At 61.4% G+C, this 14,393-nt stretch overlaps 1 long non-coding RNA gene across 1 annotated transcript; it reads right to left on the minus strand.

Moving 5' to 3' along the window:
* Positions 1-12,833: 12,833 nt before the first annotated feature.
* On the minus strand, positions 12,834-14,104 carry LOC126037520 (uncharacterized). Its single transcript, XR_007505729.1, has 3 exons — positions 14,040-14,104; positions 13,170-13,746; positions 12,834-12,911 (listed from the first exon to the last, which is right to left on the minus strand). It is a non-coding gene; the product is annotated as an uncharacterized LOC126037520 (long non-coding RNA).
* Positions 14,105-14,393: the final 289 nt, after the last annotated feature.

Here is a 14,393-nt window from a genome sequence, read left to right on the forward strand (position 1 = left end):
AGTGGCTGCAGCACTCGCGTTTGACCCCCAAACCTTGCCTCATCAGTGCCTTTACGGTAGCTGGAGATCCTCATACTTACACATGAGGAGCTGCAGGCGTGATCTGTACCAGCAGTGGCTTAGGAACCCGGACCGGGGCTAAGCCCCAGCAAGAGCCTTTGCACAGAGCTGTTGCTCTGCAGCTCCTGGGCTTGCCTCCCAAAACTCCTCATCCAGCAAAACCTCCCACACTTATGCAGAGCTTTGATTCTCGGGGCTCCGCTGTTCCTCTTGCTGATGCTAATGCCCTTGGTGGCATCAGTTCCCATAATCACGGATTGCTATGTAAAATATTTATTGCAGGACTGATCCTTCTGAGATTGTTATCCTGGATGAAATGTCACAAACGACCATATGGAAGGCTCTCACTTTGAAGACAGAAACCCTTTGAATCCAGGGAGGAAAAAGGTAAAGGATTGCATGTGAACGTGACCGTGCTCCTCTGCAAGCGACGGCGCACGCCTACGCTTTTCCCACGCTTTGGCCGGCAAAGCTGAGCAAACGGCCTGTCCCTGGGAACAGGCAGGGAGGACCGTGGCATGCAAACCAGCTCCTCTCTGCTGGGGTGGTCCCCCAAACAGGGCAACATCAGCAGCAGCTGGCAGGTCTTCCACTGATGATGCTCTCCCTCTTTTTCTCTTCCCTTCGCCTTTCCCCACTCCCGCTTTTCACATTTAGGAATCTTGACTTTGAAGGAGAGGAGTGAGAGCGTGACTCGGGGATGTGCCAACGCAGATAGAGGGAGAAAGCGCTTTGTTTCAGTTGGAGGATTCCCATTAAAGCCATGCAGATGTTTTCAGTTATCCTTGGTGTGCTTCAGGCATTCAGTATCTCTAGACCAGCAAGCTGAGGGGAACGTCACAGTCAAGGGGAGTTTGGTGGTGTTCAGTCTGTGTGCATACGTGCGTGTGGGGGTGTGGGTTTGTAGTGGTAGAGGGACTGCTACTGCTTTATCATTCAGTGCTCTTCTTTTAATACCTAATTCCTCCTCTTTTTTTTTCCTCTTTTTTTCAAATTTAAACTGGGAATGTCCAAAATAAATTTTCTGTTATATTTGATGCATTCTCCACTTTCTTCTTCATCACGACCGGGTTTTTGGTCTGGTTTGGGGTCCTGGCTTTAATTCACTCTTATGTCTCTTACTGGTACGAGAGGGATGCCCTCTGTGGCAGGGCAGCATAGAGAGCGTCCGAGCAGTTGGCCTAAGGTGAAAGAAAAGCATTTGCTCCCTGCGCTCCAGTTTTACCTCTCTTGGTTGGTTTGGTTTTGGGTTTGTTTTTTTTGCTTTGGCTCTGCCATCAGCCTGGGAGCTGCAAAATGCAGAACTGCCACCTTTTTGTCCCCTGGCTGTAAACTGCATCTAAGGGAGCACTTCAGGTATTTGATTTTGAATACACTATATGGTCACAGGAGCGGCCAGATGAGACCTGGGGCTCTGTGTCCCTGGGCTGCTCCCTCTGTTGTTCCTCCACTTTCCTTCTGTATTGGATCTGGCTGAGTTGGAGTTCCTTTACCCTACAGCAGCCCTCGTAGTGCTGTGCTCTGTACTGGTAGCTAGAAAGCTGTTGATAACACAGCAGTGTTTTGGCCATGGCAGACAGCCAGAGCACACCCAGACACCCAGGCGTCTTCCACGTGGAGGCCACTTCCCACCCCGGCTGGCCAACGCAACGCGCTGCCTACCTTCTTCAAGGACGGCAGCAGTTTGATGCTGACGAAGCCCATCTTGTTCTTCTGGACATGTTTCAGGACGAAAGCATCCTTGGCCAGGTTCTCGTCAGAGAGGTGGAATTCCACCTGGGACACAACCCTCCTGGCCAGCTACCAGTCAGGGACGGGGTAGCTGCAGTCCAAGAGATCAGCCCCCAGAACATCGCTCGCATCGCAGAAGCTCCCGGCAAAGCAGCAGGGACACGGGTGTGACTTGGTGGCCTTTGGGATGTGCAGCACTGCCCGGTCCCAGCCACAGCGGTCGGTGCAGATGGCAGAGTCTTGAGGAGCGGGGTGGCTCAGCTGCGCTCTGAAATGAAACGGAGTTTTATGCTTTTAGAAGCGCGCTTGCCTTCACGCCCCCAGCATCGGTCCCTGCCACAAGTTACGCGGCACATGGCCTTGCACAATCTTGCAGGCAGAGGTGCCTCACGAACAGAGCGCAATCTCTTTGATTACCAGGATACAGGTCAGGAGAGATCTTTGGCCTCCGGTTGATGGCAGTTGTCCCGACTCCCCCAGGCCACACACTGTTCACACAGCGGGAGCGAGAGGCCTGTGTCCTTGGTACCCTTGGGGTGTCCTTGCTAGCGCCGAATCCTCCAAGCACGAGGAGGGGATGTACTAACCCCATCCCTGGGATCCCGTAGAGCGCAAACAGCCCCAGCGCCCCGACACCGGACGTTGGGCAGAATCCAGTCCTTTTCTGGGAGCACGCGGCGGCGGGTACCGTCACCTCCGGGGTGTCACGCACCCAGGGAAAGCGCCGCCCCCTCCCAGGGGGATCCAGAGCTGCTGCTTTTCCCAGCAGGAGACTGAAAGACCCGACAGCACTACTGGAGCGAGGGCTGGGGGAAAGCGTGCCACCGAGCGACACCGCGTGACCTTCCTTCGCGCCCTCGACGTCCTTTTTCCTATTTCTGCCTCGCTCCGGTCAATGCAGCGAACAGAAGCGTGGGCAACGGTCACAAACGCATTTGCCATCTGGCGCAGGGAGGCTGCGGCTGCAGCTTGGTCCCCGCTTGGCTTGGCTGAATCAGCTTGTTCTTCTTCCCCCACCGGAAAAATACTGTTGAAAGCCAAGAGCATTTGCACCTGCAGACCCCGAGAGCCGCCGCCTGTAGGCCCCAGGGGGCACCCCAGCCTCCCTTAACCCTTTCCCTCCCCAGGAGGAGCTGGGGAGGCTCTTGGGGGTGGGGCGGAACACTGGGAGCCCCCGCATTCCTTCTGGGGAGACGCCAAAGAGTCCTTGGCAGCCAACAGCCAGAAGGGACCATGGCGCGGCCACCAACGCAGCTCCCACTGCCTGGGCCCTGGGGCCCCCCGGCGCCCCAGCTTTTCCAGCCATTCGTGCTTTGCAAAACCTTCTACCCTCGAGGCAGGGACTGACCCCAACCCCTGCAGCCCAGGGACGCTCTTGGGGGGCAAGAGCAGAGGTGACCGCCGGCCATCGCTCCTGTCTCATTCTCTCAGGCTCGGCCAACCCGTGCCGCCTGCTCGCACGGGAGCAGCCCTTCCCTGCAGCCCAGGCCCCCCAGGCACCACCAGCAGGTATGGCACCCCAGTCTGCTCTGGCACCTTTGCCATCCCCATCACACCCGTTCCCCCGGCACTTTTCGCATGGGGGTTCAGCAAGCCCCGGTGAGCATCCTTGCCCTCGCCTGGGCGGCGCGTGCCCAGTAAAGCCCATCTGCAGAGAATTCCCCAAATATTTGGGGCCACCTCTCCCCTTTCACCTCCTAGATGCGAGTCTCCTCCCCGATTTGCAACCCCATCCCACCGGCACAGCGGCTCAGCCCGTGGGGATTGCCCCAGCCACAAGCTCCCCACGCCCCTGGCCCAGAGCTGGGGGATGTCGGCCATCGGGGCCGGCTCGGCGGGTGCCCCTGGACAGTCCCCCCAGCCCAGCATGGCTCCCCCTCACCCACACAGGTCTGCAGAGGGCTCCATGTGGCTGCCTCTTCGACCCCCGGGTCTTCCGCATCCAGTGGACAACCACCGACCTGCCTCCACCGGCCACCGCCACGCTTGGCCAAGGTGCCGCTTCTCTGCCGGGTGCTGCCCTGTGGGGTCCCGGGGGCTGCGGGGCCCCCCAGGGCCAACCACGATACCTCACACCCTACAAAAATCAGAGGAGTGGGGTGGCCCCAGACCCTCTGGAGCTGCCAGTGTCCATCCCTGGCTACCAGCACAGCGAGGGGCAGCTGGCACAGATCAACAGCCCCAGCACGGCCACCCCTGTGGGGGCACCCCCGGGCGGCGATGTCCACACCAGCCCTGCGCTGCCACCAACAACCAAGCCCTTGGGGACACTGCAGGCGACCTTGCAGTGTCCGAGGAGATGCTCCTGGAAGAGGCCCTAAGGCTCTTTGGTTGCTCCCTGGATGGAGTGGGGGTCAGCCAGGATGCTCCCAGCGGGAGCTCCGTGCCCGAGGACGCTGGTGGCACCAGCGCAGACACCCCTGACCGCGACTTCAGCTCGCTCTCGCTGCCTGAGGAGATGCTCACCCCCGACTACTGCATCCCCGAGCTCAGCGACGCCATGCTGAGCCTCAAAATAGTCAACGGCCGCGGGATAGAGCCCCAGGAGCCGTGGCAGGATGCGGGGATGGACCTGCCACCGTCCCCACCTGCCACGGCAGGCAAGCGGAGGAAGAGGCAGGCGCAGAGCTCCTTGCCAATGCCACCCAGCAAGCGCAGGGCTCTGGCAGCCAACGTGAGGGTGTGTGTGTGGGGGGGAGATTAGACAGGGGTGAGTGGGATGGAGATGGGGGGAGTGGGGGGGGTGGGAGAGGAGGGGTGGGGTATATGGCAGGGGGGGTAGGCGGGGGGGTCTAGGGAGGGCTTAGACCAGCTTTGATGGGACATTTTCTCTTGTCTTTTCAATTAAAAGCTGTTTCTCCAGAACCGCTCGGTGCCTATGTGGGAGGGGGAGGGAGCACAGGGGGCACCAAGAAACAGCCCCCAAGAGGTGCAAAAGCCCCACTGAGCCCCAAATCCGAGCCAGCAAGCCACGAGGGGAACCGAGCCACCCCCATGGCCCAGTCACCACCAGCGGGGCAGGCGATGGTGGGGGGGGACGGGAACGGGAACAACTCCCCTCTCCCCTTCTCCAGGGGTAGCAGCCCTTTGGTGGGGAAGCCAGGACAGACAGGTCCCTGCAGGACTCACGGACACGGCCCCACGCAGAAAGCAGCACAGAGCCCCTGCGACAACGACAGACCTTGGGGGCCGGGGGGGACACGGACACGCATGGCCTGCAAGGCCTTCGTCTTGAACACCACCAGCGTCCCCTCCAGCGGGGACAGGGCTCGGTGCACAGCCCTTCAAAGCCTCAAGACCATCACGGCCTTCCTCGGGTCCCACTGACCTCAGCCCCCAAGAGCCCAGCTTTGCCTCACTGACACAGCAAAATAACCCCAAATCACCCTAAGAATGGCGAGGGAGGGAGCTGCAGGCCAGGCAGGGACCCTCCTCCGCTTGTCTGGCTGCACCTTGGGCAGCCGCAAGACCAGGAAGGGAGAAGAAAAAATCAGAAGGAAAAAAAAAAAAAAAAAAATCACTGCACCGGCCAGAAAGTGCCTGAAAAATTCATCCCTCTTCATTGCCCATTTCCCATGCGAGCTCCATAACCTGGGAGCAACGCAGCCAATAGAACCTTCAAGAACCAGACTCACAGCCTGCTGCAGCTGGCCCTGCTCGAGCAGCCGAGGTGGGCTGGATGATCTCTAGAGGTCTCTTTCAGCATCCATTCTGTGCTGCTGTGACTCTGTCTCTATCATGGTTTAAGCTATAAAAATGAGAGCTATAAAAATGGAACGCTGTGTTAAGAGCACAAGGCTCTGCTAGCAACGACCTTGCCGTGGCTCCTTGCTGTGCTGAGCCCAACCGAGTTTTTAAGAGTAGATTTTTAGTGTGAGCAAAAGTGTGATTATTTTATTTTGTAATTTATGTAAATAAAGTGGGTTTGGTTTGTGTTTTTTTTCTAAATAAGACTCTTCCAGAGCTCAGGTCAGGCTGAACCTGAGGGAAAGGGGCAGACCCTCGCAGAGGGCCGAGCCACATCATGATAGGGGGGCCAGCAGGATCAGGGGGCCATGCGACACCCCCTGCTCACATCCTGCCGGCTCCAGGAAGATGGTTGCACAAAGGACTCGGGGCGCAGCTCCAGGGACAGGGGTTTGGTGACCTGGCTCCAGCGCCTCTGGGGCCAGGGGCTAGGAGCTGTCGGGGGCTTCAGGGCTGTCGGGGGCTTCGGGACTGGGGGCTGCAGCCCTCCGCTTCAGAGGGACGATGCAGACGCTGTTCTTGGCCTCTTTGACTCTCCACCACCGGCCAGGCCTGCAGATGAGAGAGATGGGGGCTACCCTCCGCCGAGCCCTTGGAGGAGCAGGGGGGGGCTGTGCCCCTGGGCAGCACCAGGGAGGGGGGACAGTACCGGTGCTCCTGTCCAAGGCCAGCCACCAGGAAGTCACCGGCTGCAGAGAACTTGAGGCTGTTCACAAAACCCACCTGGAGGGGACAGGGCAGGGTGAGGGGCTCTGGCAGCCTCCTCCTGCCGCCCAGGGAGGGGAGCCCCTGCCCAGAGATGCCCCAAGCCCAGCTCCAATCCCCCACCTCCCCATCCATACCAACGGGATGTCCCAGAGGGGCTCCAGCTTCCGAAATCCCTCACCGCACTTCCAGAGCTTCACGCTGGCGCTCTGGGAGCCTGGGGCAGAGAGAGAAGACTGCCATGCACTCCCACCCAGGTAAGGGAGCAGGACGCCCCCCCTCTCCACACCCCCACTCCAAAGCAGCTGCCACACACCTGTAGCCAGGAGGTCCCTGTTGCGCAGGGCGGCCACTGCTGAGATCCAGTATGGCTGCTGCAGGCCCTGGGCATCCTGCATGCCATGTGCCTGCCGGGCCAGTGCCAGCGGCTTCTTTTTCGTTAGCCCCCACAGGGCTAGGGACCTGCCAGGGAGGGAAGGGGCGAGGGGGCCGAGGGGGGCACCGCCTGCGCACCCCAGGCACCACCCCGGCCCTGTGCTCACCCGTCATCGGCGCCTGACACCATGTGCTCCTCACTGATGAGCTGGATACAATCGATGGAGCCCCTGTGAAGAGAAGGGGCAACTGCCATCAGTTATGAGCATGCTTTGGGATCCTATTTAGGAGACAAGGGCTCACCGGGGCATCAGCATCCCCACAGTGCCGGCAGGCTCCTAGTGATGCTTGGCACCTGCACGCCGCTGCCCCAGCCTGACCCCCCTGCCTGCAGCCCCCTCTCCCGCCCCAGACCTACTGGTGCCCGTAAAACACAAGCTGCGACTCCTCCGGGATCTTCCAGAGCCGCACGGTACCGTCCCGGCCCCCTGCCGTCACACAGCACTCCCGGCTCAGGCTGTCCAGCCCCGTGATGACATCCTGGTGCCCGAACCTGGAGAAGGAGATGGCAAAGTGCTGTGGCAAGCAGGGCCCTCTGCTACCACAACTCCCCCGGGCCTGCTGGCTCTTGTGACTTCTGACATCCCCAGGCAGGAGTGGCTGCGCAGCTTGCGGTGCGGGCAGGAGGCAGAGCTGCCCTTCCTGCTGGGGACGTGGAGGGGAGGATGCTGCTGGAGTCAGAGCATTGGTGGCTTTGTAGCTCCCGAGCTCGGCCACGTCAGCCCAAAGCAGCACAGGATCCTTGGACGGTGGGAGGCAGAAAAAGAGATTCGCCCCGGCGTGGCCCCGCAGAGGGGAGGGAAGGCTTCAGTTTCAACTTTGGCTTCAGCTTTGGCGTGGCCTTCTCCTTCCCTCTGTTTCAACAGCCCAGCAGAGCAGCTGGTGCTTTGTGGCAAAGATGAAGCGCGTGGACAGGCGTTGTCCTAGACCACTGGAAAGAGTGGCTGTCCTGCCACTCTCCGGAGGCTGCCGGGTCCTCCTCCAGCTGAGGTATCTCCTTTCCTGTTAGACCTCAGGAAGAGGAGATACCGCAGCCTGCAGAGCATCCTAGGGCTGGGGCTCCAGCGTTGTCTCTGCCTGAGCAGAGTCCTCGCTGGGGACTGAGTGTGACCTCATCCGTGCCCTCGTCATCTGTAAACTCAGCCGTGGTAGGTTAAACCTCGACTTCAGCCTTCCTCGTCCCAGGATGAGGAGTGTCTGAGTTGCCAGGGAGGAGACCAAGGGGCTGGTGTCTTTGCTTGGGCCTTGAAGGACTGTGGGGACAAAGCAGCAGAGGTGAGGTGACAGCCCCATGTCCCTTCCAGGCAGGGCACATTGCACCTCATGATTCCCAGGGCCAGGAGGGAACCAGGGGGCAGATGGCTCAGCTGGAAGCTGCTGGTTAGGAATACGCCCCTCCCGAAACACCCCTCTTCCCACAGATGTGCTGGGAGCAGAGCCCCCCTTGCCCAGGCTGCGGGGGGAGCTCCATGCCAAGGTCCTTCCTCCTCCCCGCTGCCCTCACTCACTCTCTCTGATGTACTTGTGCTCGTTCTCATGCTCATCCACATCCCGTCCAAGGAGTCCTGGGGGGACACAGCATGTCAGGGACCCACTGGCCATCAGGGACCCACCAGCCAGCCTGTCTGGCCACGCAGTTCCCTGGGGAGGGCTGACCCCAGGGTGCAGCATCGGGGAGGGGATGGATGAGCCTCCTGCCAGCCCTACCTGTGCAGGCAGGAGTGGGAGAGAGTGAAGGGGTGCCCCACAGGTCCTGCACTGGGACACAGGGACCCTGGGAGAGAAAGGGACCCTGGGGCTAGGGGCTCACCGATGAACCTGACAGCCTCCAGCCGCAGGGACTCCTGCGGGCTCCGCAGGTAGGTCTGGCTCTTCCACAGGTAGTACGTGGCCCTGCTCCTCTTCCTGGCCAGCTGGAGAGAAGGGTGCAGAGTTGGCACAGAGATGGCCCCCCCGTTGGGCCATCCCTCCACCAAGGACCACCCTTCTTCTCCCCAGCAGGACATTCCCAGCTCTCCGCTCTCCGCATTGGGGTTCGGAGGGAGCAGAGGGCTCCCAGGCAATGCTAGGGTGCCATCCTGGTGGCGGGGTCCCCTTTGGGACCCCGGAGGTGAGGACAGCCTGGAGCAGAGCCTGTTCCAGGAGGGTGCATGCAGCTGTGGGGACACTGCCCTTGGTCCCCTCTGCTGGGCACGGGCAGGGCTTACCCAGGGCAGATCCCAGGGGTGCTCGGGCTATGCTTACCAAGCACTCGCAGATCCTCCATGCCTGCGCCGTCTCGGCCAGTCGCACCAGCTGCCTCCACTTCAGGAACTGGCCAGCGCTGCGGAGGGCTTCCTGGGAGGCCTGGTGAGCAGCACAGATGCTACCACCACCATGGGGGACACAGGACCCTGTGTCCTCCCTCCTGGTGGGGCTCAGAGCCTGTCCTGGCCCATGCAGGGAAGACGCACCAGCTGGGGACTGATGCTGCCAGCAGGTTCAGCACCCCAGGGGAAGAGGAGGGCAGCCACCCTCTCTGGCTGGAAGCCTGTCGGGGCTTCAGCGTTTCAGCTTTGGTGGCCCCAGGCTGCTGCGGAGCCGTAGTCCAGTCTCTGGGGCTGCAGGGACCCATGCCAGGGGCTGTGTGGAGGGAGCTGGGTGGGAAAGGGACCCACCTCCCCATCCACCAGGCAGCAGGAGGAAAAAGGCAGCAGTGGGCAGGGAGGGGGGCTCTGCCTGTTCCTAGGGACTCAACAAGCTAGACCTCACAGTGCAGTGTCAGCATTGCCCTCCCCAAAGGACCAGTCAGGTTGGGAATCCCACCTTGGCCACACTCTCGTCCTGGTCATGCAGGTGAAAGAGCAGCGGCAGCAGGCTGTCCCACACCACCTTCTTCATCTTCTTCTTTTCAGCACCCACCACGAGCCCCGTTGCAATTTGGAAGAGATGGATGGAGAGCTCCCGCACCGTGTCCAGCTCCTGGGGGAAGAGGGGAGGAGGACCTCAGCCACAAGCCCATGGCAAGCAAGGGGCTGACATGGAGACAGACATCCCCAAAATGGCTGCAGGCAGCCCTGCTGCAAAAGGCAGCGAGCTGTGGCATGCAGATGGTCTGCCCAGGGAGACTGGGGTCTCCGGGGCTGAGGGCCAGAGAGGGAGGCCCTGCAGAAGGCTGGAGGATGCTGCCAGAGCAGGGTGTGCATTGGTGGGGCTCAGCACGCCTGCTGCCATCCTGCCACCACTGTCCCCCGCTGCGGCAGGGAGGCCGAGCCGGAGTGAGTCCTTGGTGGGGGGTTTGTGACACAGCACGGAGCCACCAAGGGCAGCAATGGGGTCTGGGGACTGCAGGGCAAAGCATCCCCCTGCAGAGCACAGGGGCTGCAGTGGGAGGCGTGAATGGAGGTGCCCAGGAAGGGGGACATGGGGCTCTCCCCCAGCCTTACGCTGTTGAAAAGCAGCAGGAGCTTTTCAGCCAGTGCCAGGGCAGTGAGGCTGAGTCTCTTCCCCTCCAGCAGCCAGAGCATGTTGCCAAGCACGGGCAGGGCCGCGGCGCTGGCATCACTGTCATCATCCAGCAGCTGGTCCATAACGTACGGCAGCAGGATAAGGGCTTTCCTTTCCTGTGTGAGACATGCCACCTCCTTTTTGTAAAGGAGCCACCGATCACAGGGGTGAAAACCCTCTCCACGAACACCGGCCTCCCCACTGGGTTCTCTGCAGGCAGTGCAGGTTACGAGGGCAAGGTCCCGGCAGACAGGGCTCACCAGCATGCCCATGGGAAGAGCAGGGCACAGAGGGGGAGGACAGACAGCACTGGCTCCTTGCCAGCCCTTCGGCTGCCCCCTTCTCCACCAGACCCCCCTGGATAGGCTGGTGGGTGACTGGCGCTGCCTGGAAAGCTGCCCAAGCTGCCAGCAGCCCCTGCCATGGCTGCTGTGTTTCACCCTGGGGCTCAACACCTCACGGCCAGGCCCTGCAGACCCCACGCTCAGGCCGGTTGCTCTGCCGCCAGCATCCCTGCTGGGACGTGCTGGCAGTGGGAGCCCGTTCCCGTCAGCACTGCTGCTTCTCTCCTTGGCATGGCACAGCCATGGGGCAGAGGGCCGGGGAGGCAGGAGAGCTGGCAGCAGCCAGCACAGCCCACAATGCCCAGGAAAGCCTGAGCTGCCACGTTACCCACTGTTCCACCCTGGGCTGCTGTCCCGGCTGCCCCCTACTCACTGTGTCAGGCCTCTCGGTGAGCCTGAGGATGGCCCTGAGCACCAGGCTGGGCATCCCCAGGCACTGGCTCTGCAGATAAATGGGGAAGATTTCCAGGGCACGGAACAGCTCTTCACTGATGTTGGTAAAGTCCAGCATCTGAAACACAGGCAGTGGGAGCTGCTGAGGTGTGGTGCTGGCTCCAACCATCAGCTCAGGACAAGGACGCAGGGCAAGACCAAGCCCAGACGGAGAGAGGCAGCAGGGATTGCAGAGAGTCCCCGTGCCCCACACCACAGCACATTGCTTGCTCATCTGCTCCTCCATGGTACCAACCAGAGCCCACCCACTGCCCCAGCTTTCCCCACAGTGGTGGGCATGGGAGAACCGAGCATCGGGGGGAGCTTGGAGTGGTGCCATCAGGCTCACCTCAATGAAGAAGACCATAGCGACCATCTGCCAGGTGGGGTCCTCTGTCCGGAGGAGCTCTACCAGATGGCAGAAGATGGCGGAGCGCAGGCGCCTTGGCATCTTCATCATCTCCCTGACGGGGAAGGAGGCACTGTCAGGCCTGAGCCAGGCAGGCACATCTTTTGGGGGTTTGCACCAGCCTGGACATCGCCAGTCTGTACCACTTTCTCCAAGTAATGGGGACCCCACTGCCATCAGCCCCAAGGGAGGGGGTGGCATGGGGTACCCTGTCCCCAAGGAGCAGGGAGAAGGGGCTCTCACCTGGCGATAATGCGCACTCCCATGAGGTGGGTCTGGGAGCTGAGCAGGGTGTCCCAGCCACCCTGCGCCTCGATGGCCAGTACCTGGCTCTCAAAGCCCATGCTGCAGAGCAGCACTTTCAGGGACTGCACCGCAGACCTGCACAAGGAGAAATGCTTAGCTCCCACCCTGGCTTGGCTCCGGGTGGTTGGCAGGGATGAGAGGAAAGGGATGGAGCACCTGATGGGAGTGAGCTGATCCTGTCGGTGCTCCGTCCAGAAGATGTGCACTTCCTGCAGCGTCAGCTCCGTGGTGAATGACGCTTGGAAAAGCAGCGCCAGGAAAAGCTGGGGGAAAATTGCCTCCACCTGCCACAGGCAGACAGGCTGCAGGAGGATCTCGCTTATCGCCCTGGTTGCCTGCAGAAGACACCCGGACGCTGAGATGTCCCCTCACCCCTGGGGAGGTCAAGCCTTGGGGCGGGCAGGGAAGGGGAGCAGGGGCCCCGGACAGCTGAGATCAGCCCCGGAGGTCAGCAAGGCTTCGTCCAGCAACTCACAGCCAGGGAGAGGATGCGCGGGTTGTCCTTGGTGGAGGCGGAGGTCTTGCGCAGTGACTGGTTCACCAGCAAGCTGAGCAGCTCCCTCAGCACCTTGTCCGCAGCCCGGAGGTCAGACATCATCGCCCTCCACATGGCCCTGGCGACACTGCAGGGACACGGGGCTCTGTCAGCAGGGACACCCCAGAGGATGGCCGGGCTGAAATCCCTCGGGAGGGTCTTGGGGCCCCTCTCCTAGTGTGAGAGCAGCCCCCAAAGGCTGGTGGTCCCCTTACCGGGTGCACGTCGGGGAGCACTGCAGCAGGCTGGCCACCAACTCCCTGGGGTGTTTGCGCACAAGCACCACCAGGGCCCTGTCCAGGCTTTTGCGGGCTACCACCGCCCTGACGGAGGGCCGGCTTCTGTAGATGGCCCACACGACGTTCAGCACCTGGAGGGGAGACACGGGTGGGAGTGGGGATGTCAGCATGGTGAGCGCGGCCATTTCCCCAGCTCCTACTGGGAGCTGCTGCCGTTCCTAGTGCGGTATGCCAGCTCGAGACGGCGTCAGTGCTAGCCAGGCACAGAGCCAGGGGAGGAACAGTCCCCCAGTGGGCTGGAGCATCAGCTGTGCCACCCATGGGCTATTCACCTGCCCCGGCTGGAAGGCACGGTCCGCCACAAGGACATCCACCATGTGGGCAGCCAGCCTGATGCTGTAGGCGCTTGGGTGTCTCAAGCTCTTGATAGCCATGAGGATGATGTCTGCCTGGTCGGAGGACTGGAGGTATTTTGTGAACATCTGCAGGATGAAGGAGAGGAGGGGAGATTTGTTGCCTCACCCAGAGCATCACCCAGAGCATCTTGACTGTGCAGTGAGAGCGGGGCACGGAGCCAGGCTGCGCTGGGGAGGAGACTGATGGTGGGCATCAGGGTCCCGCAGGGGACTGAAGCTCCCTGAGGGCCTTTGCCTAGCCCCTGCTCAGGAACAGCGTGAGCCCCTGTCATCCCCACGCATCGGGTGTCCCTTCACTCACACTGAGCCAAAGGCACTTCTTACCGAGAAGATTTTGCGGGTGTGGCTGATTTTCAAAAGCTGCCAGGGCTTCATTGCTTGCCAGTCCTCCTGGAGCTGCAGCTGCTCTGTGCCATGCAGCCAGGGCCACCTGCCTGGGGGGGAGCAAAAACGGGGTGCTTAGAGAGAGGGTGCAGAAGTGGAAGTGCAGTCTGAGAGCATTGGGCAGAAAAGTTGCTGGCCAAGAAAAAGGGCACCAGACAGGTCCAGGGAGCAGATACCCAGGGAGGGTCCAGGGCTATTGTGAGCGGGGGCAAGGCAAAATGACTTTTCAGACTGCAGGCAGGCAGGCAGGTTGGATAAGGCTTTCTCTCGTCAAGGAGAGTGGCCCCTGACTGCCCATGCCTGGGGGATCCAGCCCGACACAGCTTGTCTTACTTCTCTGCTGCAGGACAAACGTGTGCAGGTGATAGAGAGCTTCTGCAGCCTCAGGACGCGTCCCCTTGTCCTTGCAGGTGCAACAGAGGGTGAGGTGCCCCACCAGCTTCCCCAGCATTACAAACTGATGTGTCTTGGAGCACTGATGCCTGCGGACCGTGGCTTGGGCAAAGCAGGGGCAGACCTGGGGGAAGAGAGGCAGTGTGAGCACAACGGGAGCCCCAGCTGCTCCCAGAGCAGCTAGGCAGCAGCCAAGAGCAGGGCAGGGCTGCCGGACCCAGGTTCCTGCCTGTGCCCGGGGCAGCCCTGCCCTGCCCTGCCCTGCCCTGCCCTGGGAGAGAGCATCGACAGGACAGGGGCAGGGCAAAGACCCCTGCTCCCGACCTGCTGGCTGGGTGCCCAGCTTCCCTGGGAGGTGCCGGGGCTCAGGGGCACAGGGACAGGGCACTGGGGCTGCCCAGACCAGGAGCTCGGTACCTGCGGCAGGGAGTAGGTGGTGATGAAGTTCACCAGCCTGGCGATCCGTGCCATGGCCCTCTCCTGCACCCCTGCCAGCTGGGAATCGGTGAAGGGCAGCAGCAGCTGGGAGGAGAAAAGCTGCTGGTGTGCCAGGGAGGTGGCATGGCACAGCATGGCACAGCCAGGCTTGCTCTGGGGCAGTGCCTGGGATGGGGCATGTGTCCTTCTTGCCCCTCACAGCAACCTGCTGCGGGCAGGCAGGTCACTGCATCCCGCTTCTGCTGCTGCCTCTGCTGCCTTCCATTCACTCCCCGCCAAAAAACATCCCTCTGCCTCCCACCCAAGGACTCCAAGGCTTTGGGGTGACCACCT

Source organism: Accipiter gentilis, unplaced genomic scaffold (genome assembly GCF_929443795.1).
Source record: "Accipiter gentilis unplaced genomic scaffold, bAccGen1.1, whole genome shotgun sequence".
Taxonomy (NCBI): Eukaryota; Metazoa; Chordata; class Aves; order Accipitriformes; family Accipitridae; genus Astur; species Astur gentilis.